Source organism: Taudactylus pleione, unplaced genomic scaffold (genome assembly GCF_031769625.1).
Source record: "Taudactylus pleione unplaced genomic scaffold, aTauple2 ptg001716l, whole genome shotgun sequence".
NCBI classification, from domain to species: domain Eukaryota; kingdom Metazoa; phylum Chordata; class Amphibia; order Anura; family Myobatrachidae; genus Taudactylus; species Taudactylus pleione.
In genome coordinates this window covers 633,198-655,981 of record NW_028286113.1, presented here as the reverse complement: position 1 = coordinate 655,981, position 22,784 = coordinate 633,198, and the positions used below count along the sequence as shown (strand labels likewise).

The 22,784-nt window shown below is 46.8% G+C and overlaps 2 pseudogenes; both read right to left on the bottom strand.

Moving 5' to 3' along the window:
• Positions 1-3,839: 3,839 nt before the first annotated feature.
• On the bottom strand, positions 3,840-5,334 carry LOC148439551 (uncharacterized; annotated as a pseudogene).
• Positions 5,335-7,527: 2,193 nt separating this feature from the next.
• Positions 7,528-8,953, bottom strand: LOC148439550 (uncharacterized; annotated as a pseudogene).
• Between the last annotated feature and the right edge of the window lie 13,831 nt (positions 8,954-22,784).

Sequence of the window (22,784 nt, the reverse complement as noted above, 5' to 3'; positions counted from 1 at the left end):
GAATCCTGGTTTGGCCGGAGCGCAATCTCCCGGCCATATCAGCAGTCTTCATCCCGGGAGTCCTAAACTGGGAGGCGGACTTTCTCAGTCGCCAGGACGTTCATCCGGGGGAATGATCTCTGCACCAGGACGTCTTTCAACTTCTGGTGGACAGGTGGGGTCTTCCAGAGATCGACCTCATGGCGTCACGGCACAACAACAAGTTGCCGGTGTACGGGTCTCGCACAAGAGACGAAAAGGCGTCTCTAGTGGATGCTCTGTCCGTCCAGTGGACGTTCCGGTTTGCTTATCTGTTTCCTCCGTTTTCCCTTCCACGGGTAATCCGGAAATTCAAACAGGAAGGAGGGACGCTCCTGTTGATAGCTTCCATGTGGCCCCGGAGGCACTGGTTCTCAGACCTCCAGGGACTGTCCGTGGACATTCCTCTGCGGTTGCCGTTATGTCCGGACCTCCTGTCACAGGGTCCTTGTCTTCACCCGGACCTGACTCGGCTGTCTTTGACGGCATGGCTGTTGAGACGGCCATGTTAAGGTCCAGGGGGTTTTCCAGCTCTGTAGTGCAAACAATGCTAAGGACTCGGAAACCATCCTCTGCAAGGATATACCATCAAGTGTGGCATACGTTCATCCAGTGGTGTCGACCGAGAGGTTATGCCCCTTGGGAGTTCCATCTGTCTAGAGTGTTAGCTTTCCTACAGGCGGGACTGGACCATGGGCTTCGCCTTGCGTCTCTGAAGGTGCAGGTGTCTGCCCTGTCCGTCTGGTTCCATCGTAGGATTGCTGCAATCCCTGATGTGCACACCTTTATGCAGGGTGTTCTCAGAATTCAGCCACCTTTTGTTCCACCGGTGGCGCCTTGGGATTTAGCCCGTGGTCCTGAGTGTTCTCCAGGGACCGCTGTTTGAACCACCTGGGCTCAGTGGACCTCAAATGGCTGACAGCTAAAACAATTTTCCTTCTGGCCATTGCTTCGGCCAGACGTGTTTCTGACTTAGGGGCTCTCTCCCGTAGACCCACTTTTCTGATTTTTCATAGGAACAGGGCGGTGCTGCGCACTCATCCTGGTTTCCTTCCTAAGGTTGTTTCCAGTTTTCACATCAATGAGGAAATCGTTGTGCCGGCTTTTAACTCACCTGATCTTTCAGTGGGTGAGGCCACTTTGGACGTTGTGTGGGCCTTAAGGATTTATGTTGACCGCACTTCTTCGTTTAGGAAGTCGGACGCCTTGTTTGTCCTCTATGGCTTCCGTAAAAAGGGTTGGCCTGCTTCAAAGCAGACTTTGGCAGGCTGGATTCATATGGCCATTTCAGAAGCTTATCTTCATGAAGGCCTTCCGGTTCCTTCCTCTGTGAGGGCTCATTCCACTAGGTCTGTGGGTCCTTCGTGGGCTGCTCGACGTGGTGCCTCTGCAGTCCAGATCTGCAAGGCTGCCACTTGGTCCTCGGTCCATACCTTTTGTGAGGTATTACGCGTTTGACACCTTTGCCTCTCAGGATACTTCTTTCAGGCGGCGGTTTCTCCTTTCAGCACAGGAGCGTCCCCACCCTTAAAGGATATTGCTCTGGGACATGCCCAAGGTATCCTGTGGATACCCTATGGACCCTGATGTAGAAAATATGAGATATGGTAAGAACTTACCTTTGTTATCTCTATTTCTACGAAGTCCATAGGGCTCAACAGGACTCCCGCCCTGTCGCACCTGTGCTGCAGATGGGTTTTACTCTGGCCACCGGTTTTTCCGTCTCCCTCTGGTGAGAATGTGATTCTTGTGTGTGTCCAGATCTTTTTTTCTCTCTTCCTTCTCCTCCTCTGGCCTATGGCTTGGTACGTAACTGAGGTGCCTTGGCTCGGGGGCGGGGTATAGGAGGGGGACCCTAGTGCATCCTGGGAGGCTGAAAACTTTAACTCTATGGTGCCCGATGCCTGACGTCATCACCTATACCCCAGCTTATCCTGTGGAACCCTATGGACTTCGTAGAAATAGAGATAACAAAGGCAAGTTCTTACCATATCTCATATTATTATTCACTAATGCAAATGCAACTTAATCAATTACAAGCCAATTAGCAGTGTTATTAGCAACAACAAATGATTATTAGCTGCTTGCATTGTGTGGCACAAAATGGAAACATCAGACATATTCGATAGTATCGATTGTACTCTGGGGCTTGAGAGAGCACATACCCAACCTCAAGCTGTACGATCAGCCAGGCCTCTAACCGCTCGCAGAGTGACGTTTTGCTACTTCCGGCCTTCTATGTCGGTCGTAGCAGGAAACTTATAAACGCCCTGAAAACGGTGAGGAACGCCTGCGTTTTTAGACCACCACCCCCAAATGGCCTTTCAAGTCAATCAACTCCCGGGAGCCACTTCCTGCTCGTAAGCCGTACGATCTACAGCATTTTGGATCGCAAGGTCTTGTACGCACATGCGCACATCTAACCGTAACGCATGCGTGGTTTGGAAACATCGGATGTGTACGACCGAGCGGCCGCTTACGACCGACTCTGAATGAGGTCCAGTGACCTTAGCAACATTCGCCTGAACTACAAGTGGGGATTCTGTGACCAATTGCATTGAACAAATATGGTTCGTATACTCCTATAGGGGGCGCTACAATAAGAAAGTTCTGTCAATACAATTCATTGTGCAGCACATTATGGACCATATTCAATTAGCGGTGAAAAATCCGTTATCGGTGATAATTTATCGCTGATGATGTCATTTTCGCTTATCCCCATGTTCAATTTCAAAGATTTTTTGCAGGTGCGAAAATTCTTTGTAAAAGAACGGGGGTAAGTTTTCACCACTGGATAGGCGAGGTGCAGACTTAAAGGAGCCTGCACCCCTTGGAATGTCCCCTCTAATGTGTGTCAATTTAAGAAAAAATTAAATAGGACACCCCAAAAAAAGTGGTTTCGTTATGGGGGCGAAAAAAAAAAAGTTGGGGAACAAACTTAAAAACTAACGAAATAGCCTCAGGGGGGTCCCCATGTATGCGGCAGGTGTTTTCTAGAATGCGAGTGGTTGCGGCAGGTGGATTTTTGAAGAATTTTCAAACTTCACTTTAGGTACTTTAGGTAAATATGCTTGCACCCATTTTCATGTACCCCAAATTTGATGGGACTAGTTTTTTGTTTTGTTTTTTCTTAAAAGCTAAATGCTATTCTTCATCACTTTTTCCAAGACGCATTTATGCACCTGCCGCAGCTATTTAAAATCCCCAAATACCTTTAGCAGACCAATTTGGGGGTACCCATAGTGGTCCCCCATGACAGACCATCTTTTAGGGGGTGACAGGCTGATTTCCCTAAAAGTGACTGGACTTCTCGATACTTACCTTTCCGCCTGGTCCCGTTTTCGACGATTCCTAATAGAATACGGGGATAGGCGGGCACGCGCCCGATACTTTATCCCTTGAAAAAATGGCAATGACATCCTACACTATACCTAATGTTCTGCACTATTCATTCAAAACTTAAACGCCACAACAATCAACAAGGTCTATGGGTGTGGAGGGGAGGGGGAATCACAGGTCTGAAGTTTTATTGAAAGACAGACACATACAGTATATGGGGTGGGTGAATAAATAGAAAGACATATCAACAAACATCAGGCGTTGGGGGAAGGGGGCCACAGTCCCAGTCCTTGTTGGACAGTCACACATGTTGGGAGGGGGCAGAAGAAGGGGGGTTTAGTCCTCATCTTCCTCAGGGCTGTCCATGATAGAATAGTCTCTTAGCAGGCTGTGAATCAGCCTGCGACAGTCCTGGATAGACATCCTCTCCCTCCGCAGAATGAGGCGGTTCCTGGCAAGCCACAAAGCGTCCTTAACACAGTTCATAAGGCGCCAGGCCTCCTGGATTGCCCCATAGGTGTGGGTGCCAGGAAATAGTCCATAAAGTACCGAGTGGTATAAAAGGCTGCTCCTTAACACACACGAGCCTATTCAAAGTTGGTCGTGAGCGCTCGCGACCGACTCGATGTTGCCCCACAGCGCATGCGCACGACGAGCCGGCACTCTATCGTTAGGGGTCTTGTAGCAGACGGGGCGAGCTGTCGATGTTGAGTGACAGCTCGCCCCATTTGCTGGGCGGGCCGGGGGCGTGCCTGGCCAAATGGAGGCGTTCCAGACGGAATGCTTGTCGTTTGGGGGCGGCCCCACTGACATCATTGCTGATGTCAGTGGGGAACTTCCTGCTCAAACAGAGCAGGAAGCTCCCTGGGGCTTACGAGTGCCTAGACCCTACCCTAGGGTCTGGTCATAAGCCCCGATGGTTGCGATGGTCTTGACCATCGCGACCATCACCCATGTTGGTCGTTAGAACTGTGGGTGGTAACCCACAGCTTAACGATCGACAAGGAGGCGGACGTTTAGGATTCAAGCGGCCGCCCTGATTCAGAGCAACTGCTTACATCTAACGACCTCCTCTGAATGAGGCCCACAGTCTCTGAGTTCATGTTCCAGGGCATCTAACAACTTTGCATAGGTACAGTCCCAAAACAAGTGAATAGATGTTTCTTCATGCAAGATGCACCAGGGGCAATGTCTGTACCTGCACAGGTTATGGGAGTGCATGAATGTCCTTAGGGGCAGACCCCCTTAGATGGCCATCCATGACATGTCCTTGTATTTATTTGTGAGCCTTTTGGAGACCACATTTTCCTGTATCTGCTTGGCAGTTGCTGAAGGGAGCCCTGGAATATGCTCCATAACGTCCTTTGCTCTGATGAGCTTGTGGATAGTCTTAGGTTTCCACAAGTCAGGTTTAAGTCCCTCCACTTGGTGCTCCCTCACAAACTTGGACACATCCAGGTAGAAACAGGGAGTGTTCCAGTTGTAAGGGACGGAGCTGTCCCACTTGTCCCAGCCTAGGACCCTCCAAAGGGGTAGGAGGAAGAAGTAAGACATGGAGTTTCTTGCAGAGTCATTATCAGTCTCACACAAAGTCCAGTTGCACACAAAGAAAGCTCGCAGCATGGTGGGGATATCAGGTATTCCCTTCCCACCTTTGAGGGGCTCCTTGTACATAACTGCCCGCTTAACTCTGTCCATCTTGGAGCCCCAGATGAAGTGAAACACTGCCTTTGTGATGGCCCTGCAGACCGTGACCAGAGGTGGCCAGGCCTGCGCTGTGTACTTCAGAACAGGTAGGATCTCGTTGAGCAGTACAAGTGCTTTGCCTTCAATGGTAAGGTCTCTGAGGCTCCACAGTCCAATTTTTTGCTACCCTCACCGCCAAGCCAGACTCCCAGAATTTTGATGAAGTCCGGCTTGACAGCAAAGGGGAATGGAGCGGAGGATGACAGGTGCCACTGCCCGAACAGCATAGCCTCTGACTTCCCGCAGTTGACCTTTGCCCCTGAAGCTCGGCCGAAGCTCTAGCAGGTCTGGACGAGTACTGTCACCGAACTCTGGTCAGCGCAGAAGACAGTGATGTCGTCCATGTACAGCGAACACTTGGCCTCTCTACGGTCTAGACCCGGTGCGATGACCCCTCTGATCTCTGGTTTCCGTCTGATGCATACAGCCAGGAGCTCTATAACACAAACAAAAAGAAGAGGTGAAAGAGGGCAGCCTTGTCTGACCCCAGATAGAATAGGAAAGGGGTCAGTCTTCCAGCCGTTCACCAACACCGAGCTGTGAATATCAAGGTACATCAGGTTAACATACGTGCAAAACATTTCACCAAGCCCAAATCTCTGCAGGACCCTACCCATCAACTCATGTGAGACACGGTCAAAGGCCTTCTCCTGGTCAAGGCTGACCAGAGCCGCATGCACGTTCCGGTCCTTGATGTAATGGACCGTGTCTCTGAGGAGGGCAAGGCTATCTGCAATCCTGCAGCCAGGAATGCCGCAGGTCTGGTCCGGGTGAATGATCTGTCCGATGACAGCCTTCAGCCTGTTGGCAAGTACCTTGGCCAGTATCTTGTAGTCCACGTTCAGGAGAGAGATGGGCCTCCAATTTTTCAGCTCGCATCTCTCCCCCTTACGCTTATACAAGATCGTGATCAGTCCCTCCCTCAGTGAAGGAGGCATTTTGCCCTCCACCACCATCTCCTTGTACAGCTCGAGCAGGTCCGGGCCAATGAGGTCCCACAGCGCTACATAGAGCTCTGCTGGGAGACCATCACTGCCCGGGGTCCTGCCCTGCCTAAAGGATTTAGCGGCAGAGTGCAACTCCTCCAACACCAAGGGAGCATCCATGGCTGCTTTACCTGCAGGATCAGTAGTGTTAGTGATACCTGACAGGAACTCATCAGCCACAGCACTGTCCGTCGTCTTTGGGGAGTAGAGGTCGCCATAGTAGTCTGTGATGACCTTCATGACGCCCTCCTTCCCCTGCCTGGGAATACCGGTCTCATCTCGCAGCTCAGTCAGGGGCGTGTGGCCAGAGTGGAGTTTCCTAAAAAAGAAAGAGAGTTACATTTCTCACCCTTCTCCAGGTTCTCCACCTTGGAACGGAAGACGATGCATCTGGATTCCTCCTCGAAGTGCCCTTTCAGGCTCTTTTTGGTCTCCTCCAGATCATCTCTCACGTCCCAGCCACACCGTTGGAGGTCCTGCAGGGACTGCTGTTGTCTCTGCAGTCCCTTGAAGTTCCTCTTTCGGTCGCACGCCTGTTGTCTACCTTTGACCTGAAAGAAACTGCGAATGTTAGCCTTAACATATTCCCACCAGTCACTCATACAATCAAAATAGCATTTATCATTCTTCCATGTGATGTAGGCATCCTTAAGCTCAGCCAACACCTCCTCCCTTTCCAGCAGCGCACAGTTCAACTTCCGGGAGCCTGGGCCAGGAGAGAAACCATTGCCCAGGACTCCTTGGAAGAGAATGGCCCTGTGGTCAGAGAAGAAGCAGGGAACCATAGCATGCCTATTCTGCACCGAGCCATCGGGGCGGCTCCACGTGTAATTCACGGAGCCATCCCCCATGGAGCCCACAGCATCCCACAGAGAAGCTTCAGTTACCATTTCTATGAGCAGTTTAGATGTCAAGTCAAGCTTAGCAGTGTTACAGGTGCTGCGTCCATCCTCCTCCATGGGGCAGTTGAAATCTCCGGCCATCACTACTGCCCTAGTGGTTGCGAGCTGCAGCCGCAGGGTCTGGAAAAGCTCCAAACGCTCATTCTTACCAGGGGGTGCATACACACAGATTAGCCTAATAGGCTCACCTTCCCAGGAGCCGTCTACGATAAGCAATCTGCCGCAGACAAGCTCCTGAACAGAATCTAGTGTGAAGAGGCTCCCCCTAATAAAAATGGCAACCCCTGCAGACTTTCACTCACTCCCACCAGACCAATAGGATGGACCATGAGACCACTGCCGGCCCAGATGTCTATAGGACCTGGAAAAAGGAATAGAGCATTCCTGCAACATGTAAACATAACATTTCTGAGAATCTAAAAATGCAAACACAGACTGTCTTCTAAACTTATCCTTAATACTCCTCACATTAATGGTAAAAATGGAAAAAGACACCATTAGTTGGGAGAAAAAAGGTTAGAACACGGAAAATACATTTAGCTACCACTCTTGTCGGGCGGTGCTTCTTCTTGAACGGCTGCTGGGTCACCCTGTTGGGGCAGCTGCATACAGCTCTGGATCAGCTGTTCGATCAAGTTGTCAGCATTAAGGTCAGGTACTACCTCCACAAGGCTTTCCACCATCGCCTCCATCTCATACTCCAGTGGAAGAGGGTTCTCAACCTGCTCTACCACCAACTTCTTGGAAGGATCGGGGTCAGCATCTGGGCTGTCAAACTCCTTTCGCTTCCTACTCGACTGTTGAGTGCCTGCAGAGGATACAAGAGGGGGAAACTCCTCTTCGGAGAGGAGAGAGACAGGGGGGGTGGAAGAGACAGTGGGATGGAGAAGAGAGCGGGAGGGAGAGGGGGGAGGGGTTGTGCCAGCAGTGGGGATGGGAGTTGCTGTCACAGTGGGAGGAGGGAGTGGGGTAGGAAGAGTAGGACGGGTGCGAGGGAGTGGGGGTGGAAGGTTTCTTACCCTCCTGGCGCCTCTGCTGGCCTTGTCCAGTCACTGCTGCTGCATAGGATTTCATCCTGTTGGGGCAGTCTCTGTAAACGTGGCTCACCTCCCCGCAGAGGTTGCATGTCTTCTGGGTGGGGCAATCCTTGGTGTCGTGTCCCGCCACCTTGCACTTCTTGCAGGCTGCCACCTTGCAGTCTCTCCCAATGTGGTCCTTCCCACCGCAGGTCTTGCAGATCCGCGGCTGGTCGGGGTAACTGAGAAATCCAGCAGATGTGCCCAGGGAGAAGAACTGGGGCAGGTGTCTGACTCCGTCGGGGCTCCCGTTGTCCTTTTGCCGCCTGACAGTGACTGCTCACTTGCCTGTCCAGAAGCCATTCCTGTCCAGGATCTTGGCGGGCTCCTTGATCACAGAGCAGAATCGGCCCAGGAAGGTAGCGATGTCCTTGTCAGGCGTGTGTGGGTTCCGCATTGAAACCGTCACCCGCCTCTCCTGTCTTTGAATAGGGCAATTGCCCACAAATCGAGAGAAAGGGGATTCAGGCCTCGCCGCTTTCAATGCTTCCCAATACCTCTTGCAGATGGCAATGGAGGCAAATGTCACATAAAAGATTCCCTTGATGTAGTTCTGTATGCTGAGGGTTTCGGCAGTCGAGAACCCCTGCTCAAGGATCATCTTCTTGCCGAAGGTCTCTGTCGTCATGTCCGGCATCTTTCCCTCCACCTACTTCAGCTTCATCACCACGGTCTGCCTCATCCAGGGCTCCAAGGCTGGGGTACCCTTGGGCTGGGTCTGGCTGGGCTTCCCGGGGGCTGTTGCTGGAGAGGCGGTGGAGGTGGATGGGACCTGGTCGGGCAGAGCTTCGGCCGGCTTCGGTCCCTTCTTTCCCGTCTTCTTCCTGGCAGAGGTGGATGGAGCGGAGGCTGGAGCTGGCACCGGGGTTGGGGCAGCTGAGGCCATCTCTCCTGCTTCTTGCCCGGGGTTGAAGTGGGGCTGGAGAAGGGTCTGCGCTGGTCGGAGGTCAAAAGTCGCTTTCGCAGAGGGCAGAGCAAAAAAGTCTAACCCTCTGCCAGTCGAAGTCCTTCCTCGTCGCGGTCGCAGGGTCTGGTCGCCGCTGGTCGGAGGTCGGGAGACGGCTTCGCAGAGGGCAGAGCAAACAAGTCTAGCCCAATGCTGGTCGAAGTCCATCCTCGTCGCAGGGCTTGGTCGTCGCTGGTCGGAGGTCGGCTTCACAGAGGGCAGAGCAAACAAGTCTAACCCTCTGCTACTTGTAGTCCTTCCTCGTCGCAGTCAGTAGTCTGGGGGATGCTGGTCGGAGCTCGGCAGTCGCTTCTCCAAAGGGCAGAGCAGCAAGTCTAACCCTCGGCAAGTCACCCTCGGCAAGTCGAATCCTTTTTCCTCTCAGCAGTCCTCGTTCAGCTTCCTCGGCCGGTGCAGGTCCAGAAAAAAAGCAGCAGCAGGTCCTCTGGAGCCCGAGTGTAGCCAAAGTTCAGTCAGTCAGCACTGATGAGAACAGATACTACACTTGAAAAGGCCGAGAAGCGAGAAGACGTCTTATTCCTACAGGGGGCGATGTGATCATTACAGTGTATGGGATCTAGTTCCACAGCTATAGGCGGTTTGGCCCAAAGAGGGCGCTGTTTATTACAGTATATGTGATTATAGATACAGACGTCTTACCCCTATAGAGGGCGCTGTTTATTACAGTATATGTGATTATAGATACAGACGTCTTACCCCTCTAGAGGGCGCTGTTTATTACAGTATATGTGATTATAGATACAGACGTCTTACCCCTATAGAGGGCGCTGTTTATTACAGTATATGTGATTATAGATACAGACGTCTTACCCCTATAGAGGGCGCTGTTTATTACAGTATATGTGATTATAGATACAGACGTCTTACCCCTATAAGGGCGCTGTTTATTACAGTATATGTGACTTCATCTTACAGTTATAGACGTCTTATCCCTATAAAGGGCGCTGTTTATTACAGTATATGTGACTTCATCTTACAGTTATAGACATCTTATCCCTATAAAGGGCGCTGTTTATTACAGTATATGTGATTATAGATACAGACATGTTATCCCTATAAAGGGCGCAGTGATTATTACAGTATATGTGACTTCATCTTACAGTTATAGACAGTCTTATCCCTATAAAGGGCGCTGTTTATTACAGTATATGTGATTATAGATACAGACGTGTTATCCCTATAAAGGGCGCAGTGATTATTACAGTATATGTGACTTCATCTTACAGTTATAGACGTCTTATCCCTATAGAGGGCGCTGTGATTACTACAGTATATGTAATTACAGTTATAGACGTCTTACCCCTATAGAGGGCGCTGTTTATTACAGTATATGTGACTTCATCTTACAGTTATAGACGTCTTATCCCTGTAAAGGGCGCAGTTGATAATTACAGTATATGAGATTACATTTTATAGTTAGAGACGTTTTTCTCCTCTAGGGGGTGCTGTGCTTATCACATTATTAATAAGTCAACGCTTTACTCCTACAGGGGGCGCTGCGAACAGTTTCTGTGAACCAATCTAATGCTGCCCATCCACTAGGTGGTTAAACCTAGCGATGGAGCGATAACGACAGTCGTTATCGCTCCATCATTCGGTAATCGCCCGCATATCGGGCAGTAAAAGGTTAAAAACGACCAGCGATGCGCATGCCCGCTGATCGTTTTTAACATCAATCATCGTCTGAATATGACGGTGAACCTGACGATCGCCATCAGGTTGCCATGTTCGGGGATGATTGATATGCATACACTGAACGTTCAGTATATGCACTTCACCCCGCGGGAGATGATGGCGTCGTAATCGTGCGCATCGTTAAATGGATGGGCAGCATTACAGTTACAGATGGTTTTCCCAAAGAGGGCACTGTGATTACTACAGTATATGTAATTACAGTTATAGACCTCTTACCCCTATAGAGGGCGCGGTGATTACTACAGTATATGTAATTACAGTTATAGACCTCTTACCCCTATAGAGGGCGCTGTGATTATTACAGTATATGTGATTACAGTTCAGACCTCTTACCCTTATAGAGGGCACTGTGATTATTACTGCATATGTGATTACATATTAGTTACAGATCCTCTTCTCATACAGAGGGCGCTGTGATTATTACAGTATATGTGATTACAGTTCAGACCTCTTACCCCTATAGAGGGCGCTGTGATTATTACAGTATATGTGATTACAGTTACAGACCTCTTACCCCTATAGAGGGTGCTGTGATTATTATTGCATATGTGATTACAGTTATTAGACCTCTTACCCCTATAGAGGGTGCTGTGATTATTATTGCATATGTGATTACAGTTATTAGACCTCTTACCCCTGTAGAGGGTGCTGTGATTATTATTGCATATGTGATTACAGTTATTAGACCTCTTACCCCTATAGAGGGCGCTGTGATTATTACAGTATATGTGATTACAGTTACAGACCTCTTACCCCTATAGAGGGTGCTGTGATTATTATTGCATATGTGATTACAGTTATTAGACCTCTTACCCCTATAGAGGGCGCTGTGATTTTTACAGTATATGTGATTACAGTTCAGACCTCTTACCCCTATAGAGGGTGCTGTGATTATTATTGCATATGTGATTACAGTTATTAGACCTCTTACCCCTATAGAGGGTGCTGTGATTATTATTGCATATGTGATTACAGTTATTAGACCTCTTACCCCTATAGAGGGCGCTGTGATTATTACAGTATATGTGATTAGTTACAGACTTCTTACCCCTATAGAGGGCGCTGTGATTATTACAGTATATGTGATTAGTTACAGATGCTCTTCTCCTATAGAGGGCGATGTGATTATTACAGTATATGTGATGAGTTACAGATGCTCTTCTCCTATAGAGGGCGATGTGATTATTACAGTATATGTGATTACAGTTCAGACCTCTTACCCCTATAGAGGGCGCTGTGATTATTATTGCATATGTGATTACAGTTATAGACCTTTTGGTATGCAGTTGGGAAGCCGGCGGATCTAATCCTGACAGCCGGCTTCCAGACTGCATAATCCCGGTGAGGGTTAAATGACAGTAATTTTACCGATGCTGGGAGACTGGCGCCCGGCATCCCGATCGAAGGGACGCCGGGCGCCGAGCATGGATAGCCGTGGGGGGGGTTAGGGAGGGTTAGGTTTAGGATTCCTGGGGGGGGACTTAGGGTTAGGCACCCCCTCGGGAGGTTTGGTTTAGGCTAAGGGAAGGAAGGGTTAGGGTTAGGCACAGGGGGGGAAAGTTAGGGTTAGGCACCCCTAAGGGAGGGTTAGGGGGTAGAAGTGGGTTAGTCGATACTTACCTTAGGACGATTGGGATTTCCTCCTCTGCCGGGATGCCGCTGTCGGGATTCCAACGACCGGGCATGGATCAAATTATACCGATTCCGACCTTTTACCCCTATAGAGGACCCTGTGATCATTAAAGATTGTGATCCAATCTCAGTTACAGACCGTTTTCCAAAAGAGGGCGCTGTTCATTACAGCATGTGATTATAGCTAATGACGTCTTACCCTATAGAGGGCGCTGTGATTATTACAGCATGTGATTATAGTTATAGACGTCTTACCCTTATAGAGGGCGCTGTGATTATTACAGCATGTGATTATAGTTCTAGACGTCTTACCCTTATAGAGGGCGCTGTGATTATGACAGCATGTGATTATAGTTATAGACGTCTTACCCTTATAGAGGGCGCTGTGATTATGACAGCATGTGATTATAGTTCTAGACGTCTTACCCCTATAGAGGGCGCTGTGATTATGACAGCATGTGATTATAGTTATAGACGTCTTACCCCTATAGAGGGCGCTGTGATTATTACAGCATGTGATTATAGTTATAGACGTCTTACCCCTATAGAGGGCGCTGTGATTATGACAGCATGTGATTATAGTTATAGACGTCTTACCCTTATAGAGGGCGCTGTGATTATGACAGCATGTGATTATAGTTATAGACGTCTTACCCTTATAGAGGGCGCTGTGATTATGACAGCATGTGATTATAGTTATAGACGTCTTACCCCTATAGAGGGCGCTGTGATTATGACAGCATGTGATTATAGTTATAGACGTCTTACCCTTATAGAGGGCGCTGTGATTATTACAGCATGTGATTATAGTTATAGACGTCTTATCCCTATAGAGGGCAATGTGATTATTACAGCATGTGATTATAGTTATAGACGTCTTATCCCTTATAGAGGGCGCAGTGATTATTACAGCATGTGATTATAGTTATAGACGTCTTATCCCTATAGAGGGCAATGTGATTATTACAGCATGTGATTATAGTTATAGACATCTTACCCTTATAGAGGGCGCTGTGATTATTACAGCACATGTGATTATAGTTATAGACGTCTTACCCCTATTGAGGGCGCTGTGATTATTACAGCATGTGATTATAGTTATAGACGTCTTACCCCTATAGAGGGCGCTGTGATTATTACTGCATATGTGATTATAGTTATAGACGTCTTACCCTTATAGAGGGCGCTGTGATTATTACTGCATATGTGATTATAGTTATAGACGTCTTACCCTTATAGAGGGCGCTGTGATTATTACAGCATGTGATTATAGTTATAGACGTCTTACCCCTATAGAGGGCGCTGTGATTATTACAGCATGTGATTATAGTTATAGACGTCTTACCCTTATAGAGGGCGCTGTGATTATTACAGCATGTGATTATAGTTATAGACGTCTTACCCCTACAGAGGGCGCTGTGATTATTACAGCATGTGATTATAGTTATAGACATCTTACCCTTATAGAGGGCGCTGTGATTATTACAGCACATGTGATTATAGTTATAGACGTCTTACCCCTATTGAGGGCGCTGTGATTATTACAGCATGTGATTATAGTTATAGACGTCTTACCCCTATAGAGGGTGCTGTGATTATTACAGCATGTGATTATAGTTATAGAGGTCTTACCCTTATAGAGGGCGCTGTGATTATTACAGCATGTGATTATAGTTATAGACGTCTTACCCTTATAGAGGGCGCTGTGATTATTACAGCATGTGATTATAGTTATAGACGTCTTACCCCTATAGAGGGCGCTGTGATTATTACAGCATGTGATTATAGTTATAGACGTCTTACCCTTATAGAGGGCGCTGTGATTATTACAGCATGTGATTATAGTTATAGACGTCTTACCCCTATAGAGGGCGCTGTGATTATTACAGCATGTGATTATAGTTATAGATGTCTTACCCCTATAGAGGGCGCTGTGATTATTACAGCATGTGATTATAGTTATAGACGTCTTACCCTTATAGAGGGCGCTGTGATTATTACAGCATGTGATTATAGTTATAGACGTCTTACCCCTACAGAGGGCGCTGTGATAATCACTATATTAACAATTTAGAATTTTTTTTCAGACTACACAGCTGACACAAGTTAATTACAGATCACATCCACTAGATGGCAGTATGACACTGCACACAGAACATATAAACTATCTGAGATTGGATAAACAGGTTGTTGTGGAATAAGCGGTTTATAATAATACTGCTACTAAAATATTAAAATCCAATAAATATTGTTGAATAATTAAAAGCAACACTCAAAAAGGACACAAGAGACAAATGTATTTCCAATAATTTAATATCAATAATAATTTTATGTTACATGACTCTTACAATTATATTTTTTTATGAAATATTTCACTAATAAGGAGAGGTGGAAAAAACTTTTAATATTTACGTAATAAAAGTTATATTTTTCATTATTTATTCTTTCATATGAGACAATACTTTCCTTTCATCTTTTTTATTTTTTTTGCTCCTGACATTTTTCACTATTGCAGACGTTTGGGATAAATACAAAATCTCAGCCCAGAAAAGTCTTAGAAAGCTGGGATAAAAAATAACATAATTATCAGCACATTTCTTGTCATATAACTATTTCCCATCCTCACTTCCTGATAACTGACATTTAAGCCCAAATTTAATTGTAAGGCGCTGCGGAACACTTGTGGCGCCATATAAATAAATGATAATAATAATAATGATAATAATAGATTTTTTTTTTTTTTTTTTTTTTTTTAAAGTCTATTTTTTTGTACGGTATTTCAGTGGGAAGGAATAAATTTTTGGGGGGAGAATAGCTATATACCGAAAGATTTGCCAAACAAATTTTTAGTTGTCCATCTTGTCTACTTTTTTATTAGAGCATTTTGAATTTGCAAATTTTTCTGTTTTTCGTCTAAATTGACCTCTAATATTTCTGGAGGGGGATCTGATAGAAATGTTAAATTCACAGTATGCACAGTACTCTATAAAGTGGTAACTGTAAAATAAAAATAGAGTTTGATATTCAATGTGGAACATAGGGGGATATTTAATAAACTAATTATCTCATTTTTGTTATAATGTGATATTTTTGTTTTTTCCATACTGAATTACCGTTTCTGCCATTGTCACTAATGGGACTTTTCTCCAGATCATATTCATATAACGGTGTTTGGAGATAAATATCTCATTTTTTCCCCTTCATACCCGACCTATCAGCATTCCCATAGACCTATAATGGGCCTGGTACAGAGGTGGATACAGCAACGATCTCAGACACAAGCGGCCAATGTTTTACATCTGCACCTGTGTCTGAGGGGCCTCTTCATCATACGATAAATGACCCGGTAACCATACGGGAATGTTAGTTCCGCATATTTAAGTTACTGGGCCATTCATCATTAGGGGTCTGATAGGACCCCCCGCTATTCAGCAAACTCCGAAAAATGAAAGTTTTCAGCGTTTGCTTCAAGAACAAGCGCCATCTTCAGACGGCGCTTGTTCTTGGATCCCCGATCCTTCCCAAGGAGTTCCGGAGATGCGAATCGGGATCTGAGCGGATCCCTCTGCTGCCTCCTAACTACCTACTTGGCTGCTTTGCGCATGTGCGACCCGATGTAGCCGGGATGACGGGGAGCAGGTAAGAAACGCAGATACAGGAGTAGCTGTGATACTGACCACGGGGATAACTGCTCACCGAAGCGATGATGAATTGTCACGTTTCCCCCGCTGCGAGTTCAAAACTTCATCATGGGAGATGTTAAATTCGTAAATAAACCTTTTAATATATTCCTTCCTATAAACCTCTAAGATTCACCTGCCTAAAAACCTCTAAGACAAAACCTGCCTGTACCTTCTAAAACCACAAGATGTCGCTATTTTGATTATACCATTAATGAAATACCGAGACAGTTGTATAGCGGTCCGAAGCGCTAAAGATTATTATTCAGGTAAAAGTACAGATGTTACAACGCTATGATCTAATAATGAGCGCAAATAAATTGTACAATCATTAGGTCATAAGGTACAGTTATAAAACATGAAACGGTTATTAAAGATCAAAATACGAGAGAGAGAGAGAGAGAGAGAGAGAGAGATTTTTATACAATGAGAGATATATCTATGTCTGCTGAGAGCACATGTTCAAGATGGCTGGTGATGGTGTGTGTGTGTGTGAGGGGGGGTTGGGAATGCTTCCTGCCCTATTGTCCAAACCGCATGGTCTACAAACAAACTCCATTATGAAGCTACCTCATTGAAATCTCCCATAATGCCATAGTTAATTAAATATGCACGCTGGATATCATATGCCAACACATCAGGCAAACACTGCACCATTTAATATTCCAACATATACAACACAAGCTGATTCCAATATACAACAATACCATCCTACAACGGACCTCATCCAGTAGTCACTAGACCGTGGGGAGGGGGAAGGGCCGAAGCACATGTTTTTCCTTTGTTTGCAAGCCTCATGATCCCTAGGCAAACTCCATCCTGCACCAAGCTGCAACTCCGCAAATCGTCCATCAATGACTACAACCACAACAATATATCTATCTGACCCACACAACACCACAACTGGGCAGAATCACCATTTCCCTTGTTCACCCCACATGGAGGCAAGCCATCTCCAACAAACCGCAGACAACATACCCATCTGACTCACACAACACCACACGGCAGCCACCCACGACCATTCAAAGCTGCCATCAATTCAACCTCCACGATACAACACTGACACCACCCTATGATCACATTCATGAGTATACAGCACACACAAAGCTCATCTCTCCAACCAGCATCAATCATTCACAAAAGGGAAGGCAAACACAGAACACATGGCAAGGCCCCAACACAGAACACATGGCAGGGCCCCAACACAAAACACATGGCAGGGCCCCAACACAGAACACATGGCAGGGCCCCAACACAGAACACATGGCAGGGCCCCAACACAGAACACATGGCAAGGCCCCAACACAGAACACATGGCAGGGCCCCAACACAGAACACATGGCAAGGCCCCAACACAGAACACATGGCAGGGCCCCAACACAGAACACATGGCAGGCCCCAACACAGAACACATGGCAGGGCCCCAACACAGAACACATGGCAGGGCCCAACACAGAACACATGGCAGGGCCCCAACACAGAACACATGGCAGGGCCCCAACACAGAACACATGGCAGGGCCCCAACACAGAACACATAGCAGGCCCCAACACAGAACACATGGCAGGGCCCCAACACAGAACACATGGCAGGGCCCCAACACAGAACACATGGCAGGCCCCAACACAGAACACATGGCAGGGCCCCAACACAGAACACATGGCAGGGCCCCAACACAGAACACATGGCAGGCCAGGTGTAGATGAAGAGTACAGATTAGATAACATTATATCATCCACTGCATGCTAACACAGACTCATGAATATCCTTAGAAAACTACAAACCACACACCATGCTAAGCTAATAACAGATTAACACCCAACATAGCTACAGACACCCAAATAGGCTAAATATTGCACATTTTATACTCAGCTATAACCCAGGGGAACTGAGATCCATATTCTGTTGTCTTGTGAGACAGGGAACCTCTCTCTCCTCCAAAGATCTGCCAGTGTGTGTGTGCCGGCCTTTGTGTCCTCAGAATGCCATACTCCTCCCCCCACCTGTGAAACTCCTATCCCAACAGTGTGATACAAATGCTAAACAGGTCACTTCAAATGGACACAGATCAGCCTCCAAAAGCTTGTTGTCTCCTTATTCCCCCCCTGCATGCATAACTAAGCTGCTAACATTTTACAAGGTACATTTTGGTGTTTTAACTCTCTACGGTCCATAAGTTGAGAATGCATGTTGCGATCTTCATATTGATGTCACCGGAGCGCTGTGGAAACAAATTCGATCAGTACGGTTCCACACACAGTTCAATTGTCATTTACTAAGCCATAGTTACAGAAAACATTTCTTTATATACTGACATTGCGTTTAAACCAAGTAATAATTATCCTTTTTGCGTTACGGGACCATTGCTTTTAAATGTATGTATGCGGGGAAAACACCACTGAATTGCGTTGTGCGTCTGAGGGTCGGTGGGGCACTCAGCGAGCAGCACTAAGCTGGAAGGGCATCTATGTGTGTGTGTGGCCATGCCAGTATGATTTTGGGAAGGATCACTAAAAAACTGACTGTATTCTGTTTAACATTGTGTGTGTGAGTTGCAGGGAATTTTGCTACTTTTCAAATATAAGTCTGTGTGATATTATAAATGGGCCACATATACACACACATATATATATATATATACATACACACATACACACACACACACATATATATATATACATACACACATACACACACACACACACATATATATATATATACATACACACATACACACACACACACATATATATATATACATACACACACACACATATATATATACATACACACATACACACACACACACACATATATATATATATATACATACACACATACACACACACACACATATATATATATATATACATACACACATACACACACACACACATATATATATATATATACATACACACATACACACACACACACATATATATATATATATACATACACACATACACACACACACACATATATATATATACATACACACATACACACACACACACACATATATATATATATACATACACACATACACACACACACACACATATATATATATATACATACACACATACATATATATACATACACACATACACACATATATATATATACATACACACATATATATATATATATACATACACACGCACACATGTATTTTTCTGATGTTCTTAAACTGCAAATTGCAAAATGTGTTTATACAGTGAATGTAATTCTCATACAGGAAGGAGGCTCCCTGTCTAGTCTGCCTGTGTGTGAGGGAGGCTCCCTGTCTAGTCTGCCTGTGTGTGAGGGAGGCTCCCTGTCTAGTCTGCCTGTGTGTGAGGGAGGCTCCCTGTCTAGTCTGCCTGTGTGTGAGGGAGGCTCCCTGTCTAGTCTGCCTGTGTGTGAGGGAGGCTCCCTGTCTAGTCTGCCTGTGTGTGAGGGAGGCTCCCTGTCTAGTCTGCCTGTGTGTGAGGGAGGCTCCCTGTCTAGTCTGCCTGTGTGTGAGGGAGGCTCCCTGTCTAGTCTGCCTGTGTGTGAGGGAGGCTCCCTGTCTAGTCTGCCTGTGTGTGAGGGAGGCTCCCTGTCTAGTCTGCCTGTGTGTGAGGGAGGCTCCCTGTCTAGTCTGCCTGTGTGTGAGGGAGGCTCCCTGTCTAGTCTGCCTGTGTGTGAGGGAGGCTCCCTGTCTAGTCTGCCTGTGTGTGAGGGAGGCTCCCTGTCTAGTCTGCCTGTGTGTGAGGGAGGCTCCCTGTCTAGTCTGCCTGTGTGTGAGGGAGGCTCCCTGTCTAGTCTGCCTGTGTGTGAGGGAGGCTGACTATGTACCTTTTGTTTACAATATAGTGCTGTGAGATTTTATTTCTGAGATGGAGTCTTGGCCCTTTACAAGACAGCATTGCGCAGATTCCAATTGCAAACAGATTCTGTCTTCGCCAATTATCCGGTTTTGACAGAGAACATACAGACTTCGATGCTGAATAGGCCTCTCAGAGTGGGTGCAGCGTCGATGTTGAACGCAAAGGGTACACACACATTATATATATATATATACACACACACCTGTACATCTAATATATATATGTATACACATCAGACATTTATATATAAAAAGGCACAGTATAGAGAGAGAGGGGAGGACACAGTGTAGATGTGTGTGTGTGTATATATATATATATATATATATATGTATGTGTACGTGTGTGTGTGTGTGTGTGTGTGTGTGTGTGTGTGTGTATATATATATATATATATATATATAAAGATGATAGAGTAGCACTCACCTAAAGCAGCAAGCAACAGCTGGGGTGTCGGTCACTTCAGTCTTAATCCCTCATTCAGACCCACTCGCAAGTGGGTCGATGGTCTGCACTGCGCATGTGCACGATGGAGGGAGCTCCGTCGTGAGCATGCGCTAGACGCAACGAGCGAAGGACTTTCCTTCACTCGGAGTGTCTCATCAAAGGGGGCGTGCTGTCGATGTTGACTGACAGCACGCCCCCTTTGGTGGGCATGCCGGGGGCGTGCCTGCCAGACGGAGGCGTTCCCATGGGAACGCCTACCATCTGAAGCCGGCCCCACTGACATCACTAGTGATGTCAGTGGGAGTGATTTTGGCTCTGATAGAGCCAAAATCACTCTGGGCCTTGCGGTTGAAAAACTCAACCGCAGGCTCCGGCTCGCAGTGGCGATGGTCAAGACCATCGCGACCATCATCCTGCATGCTCGTATATGCTGTGGGTGGTGACCCACAGCTATACGAGCGTCCAGGAGGACGCTCCATATTAATGGAGGTGGGCCCTGATTCAGAGCGAGCGCTCTGGTCAGAGCGTCCGGCTCTGAATCAGGGCCTTAGTCCAACAGGACCCAGTACATAATCTCCAAATGGAAGAAGCGCAGTCGCCAGACTTGATCCAAAGAAGTGAAAAAAGCGTAACGCTTTATTCTTTCATAAAATAACCGCGAGTTGTCTATGGTCGACGTCTCGATCCAAGCGAGAACCTTTTTCAATACCAGCAATCTGCCGCAGGGTCAGCCATAACGTACAGTAACTTGCACAGGAAGAGCAGCAACTATACACATATACAAATATAAAGTTTAAGGTGTTACATAGATTCCAGCTTCACATCAACTACAGCATAATTATCACTGACACAGAGGACGCAGCCATTGTGGGGGCTTAATTTATTATACAGCAATGACATCATAATGTACCTCAGTGATGTCACTGGTTCCTAGAGATAGGCTGCATTCTCAGTGATGTCACTGGTTCCTAGTGATAGGCTGCATTCTCAGTGATGTCACTGGTTCCTAGTGATAGGCTGCAATCTCAGTGATGTCGCTGGTCCCTAGTGATGGGCTACATTCTCAGTGATGTCACTGGTTCCTAGTGATAGGCTGCATTCTCAGTGATGTCACTGGTTCCTAGTGATAGGCTGCATTCTCAGTGATGTCACTGGTTCCTAGTGATAGGCTGCATTCTCAGTGATGTCACTGGTTCCTAGTGATAGGCTGCATTCTCAGTGATGTCACTGGTTCCTAGTGATAGGCTGCATTCTCAGTGATGTCACTAGTTCCTAGTGATTGGCTGCACTCTCAGTGATGTCACTGGTTCCTAGAGATAGGCTGCACTCTCACTGATGTCACTGGTTCCTAGTGATAGGCTGCATTCTCACTGATGTCACTGGTTCCTAGTGATAGGCTGCATTCTCAGTGATGTCACTGGTTCCTAGTGATTGGCTGCACTCTCAGTGATGTCACTGGTTCCTAGTGATAGGCTGCAATCTCAGTGATGTCACTGGTTCCTAGTGATAGGCTGCATTCTCAGTGATGTCACTGGTTCCTAGTGATTGGCTGCACTCTCAGTGATGTCACTGGTTCCTAGTGATTGGCTGCACTCTCAGTGATGTCACTGGTTCCTAGAGATAGGCTGCACTCTCACTGATGTCACTGGTTCCTAGTGATAGGCTGCATTCTCAGTGATGTCACTGGTTCCTAGTGATTGGCTGCACTCTCAGTGATGTCACTGGTTCCTAGAGATAGGCTGCACTCTCACTGATGTCACTGGTTCCTAGTGATAGGCTGCATTCTCAGTGATGTCACTGGTTCCTAGTGATAGGCTGCATTCTCAGTGATGTCACTGGTTCCTAGTGATTGGCTGCACTCTCAGTGATGTCACTGGTTCCTAGTGATAGGCTGCAATCTCAGTGATGTCACTGGTTCCTAGTGATAGGCTGCATTCTCAGTGATGTCACTGGTTCCTAGTGATTGGCTGCACTCTCAGTGATGTCACTGGTTCCTAGAGATAGGCTGCACTCTCACTGATGTCACTGGTTCCTAGTGATAGGCTGCACTCTCACTGATGTCACTGGTTCCTAGTGATTGGCTGCACTCTCAGTGATGTCACTGGTTCCTAGAGATAGGCTGCACTCTCACTGATGTCACTGGTTCCTAGTGATAGGCTGCATTCTCAGTGATGTCACTGGTTCCTAGTGATAGGCTGCATTCTCAGTGATGTCACTGGTTCCTAGTGATAGGCTGCAATCTCAGTGATGTCGCTGGTCCCTAGTGATGGGCTACATTCTCAGTGATGTCACTGGTTCCTAGTGATAGGCTGCATTCTCAGTGATGTCACTGGTTCCTAGTGATAGGCTGCATTCTCAGTGATGTCACTGGTTCCTAGTGATAGGCTGCATTCTCAGTGATGTCACTGGTTCCTAGTGATAGGCTGCATTCTCAGTGATGTCACT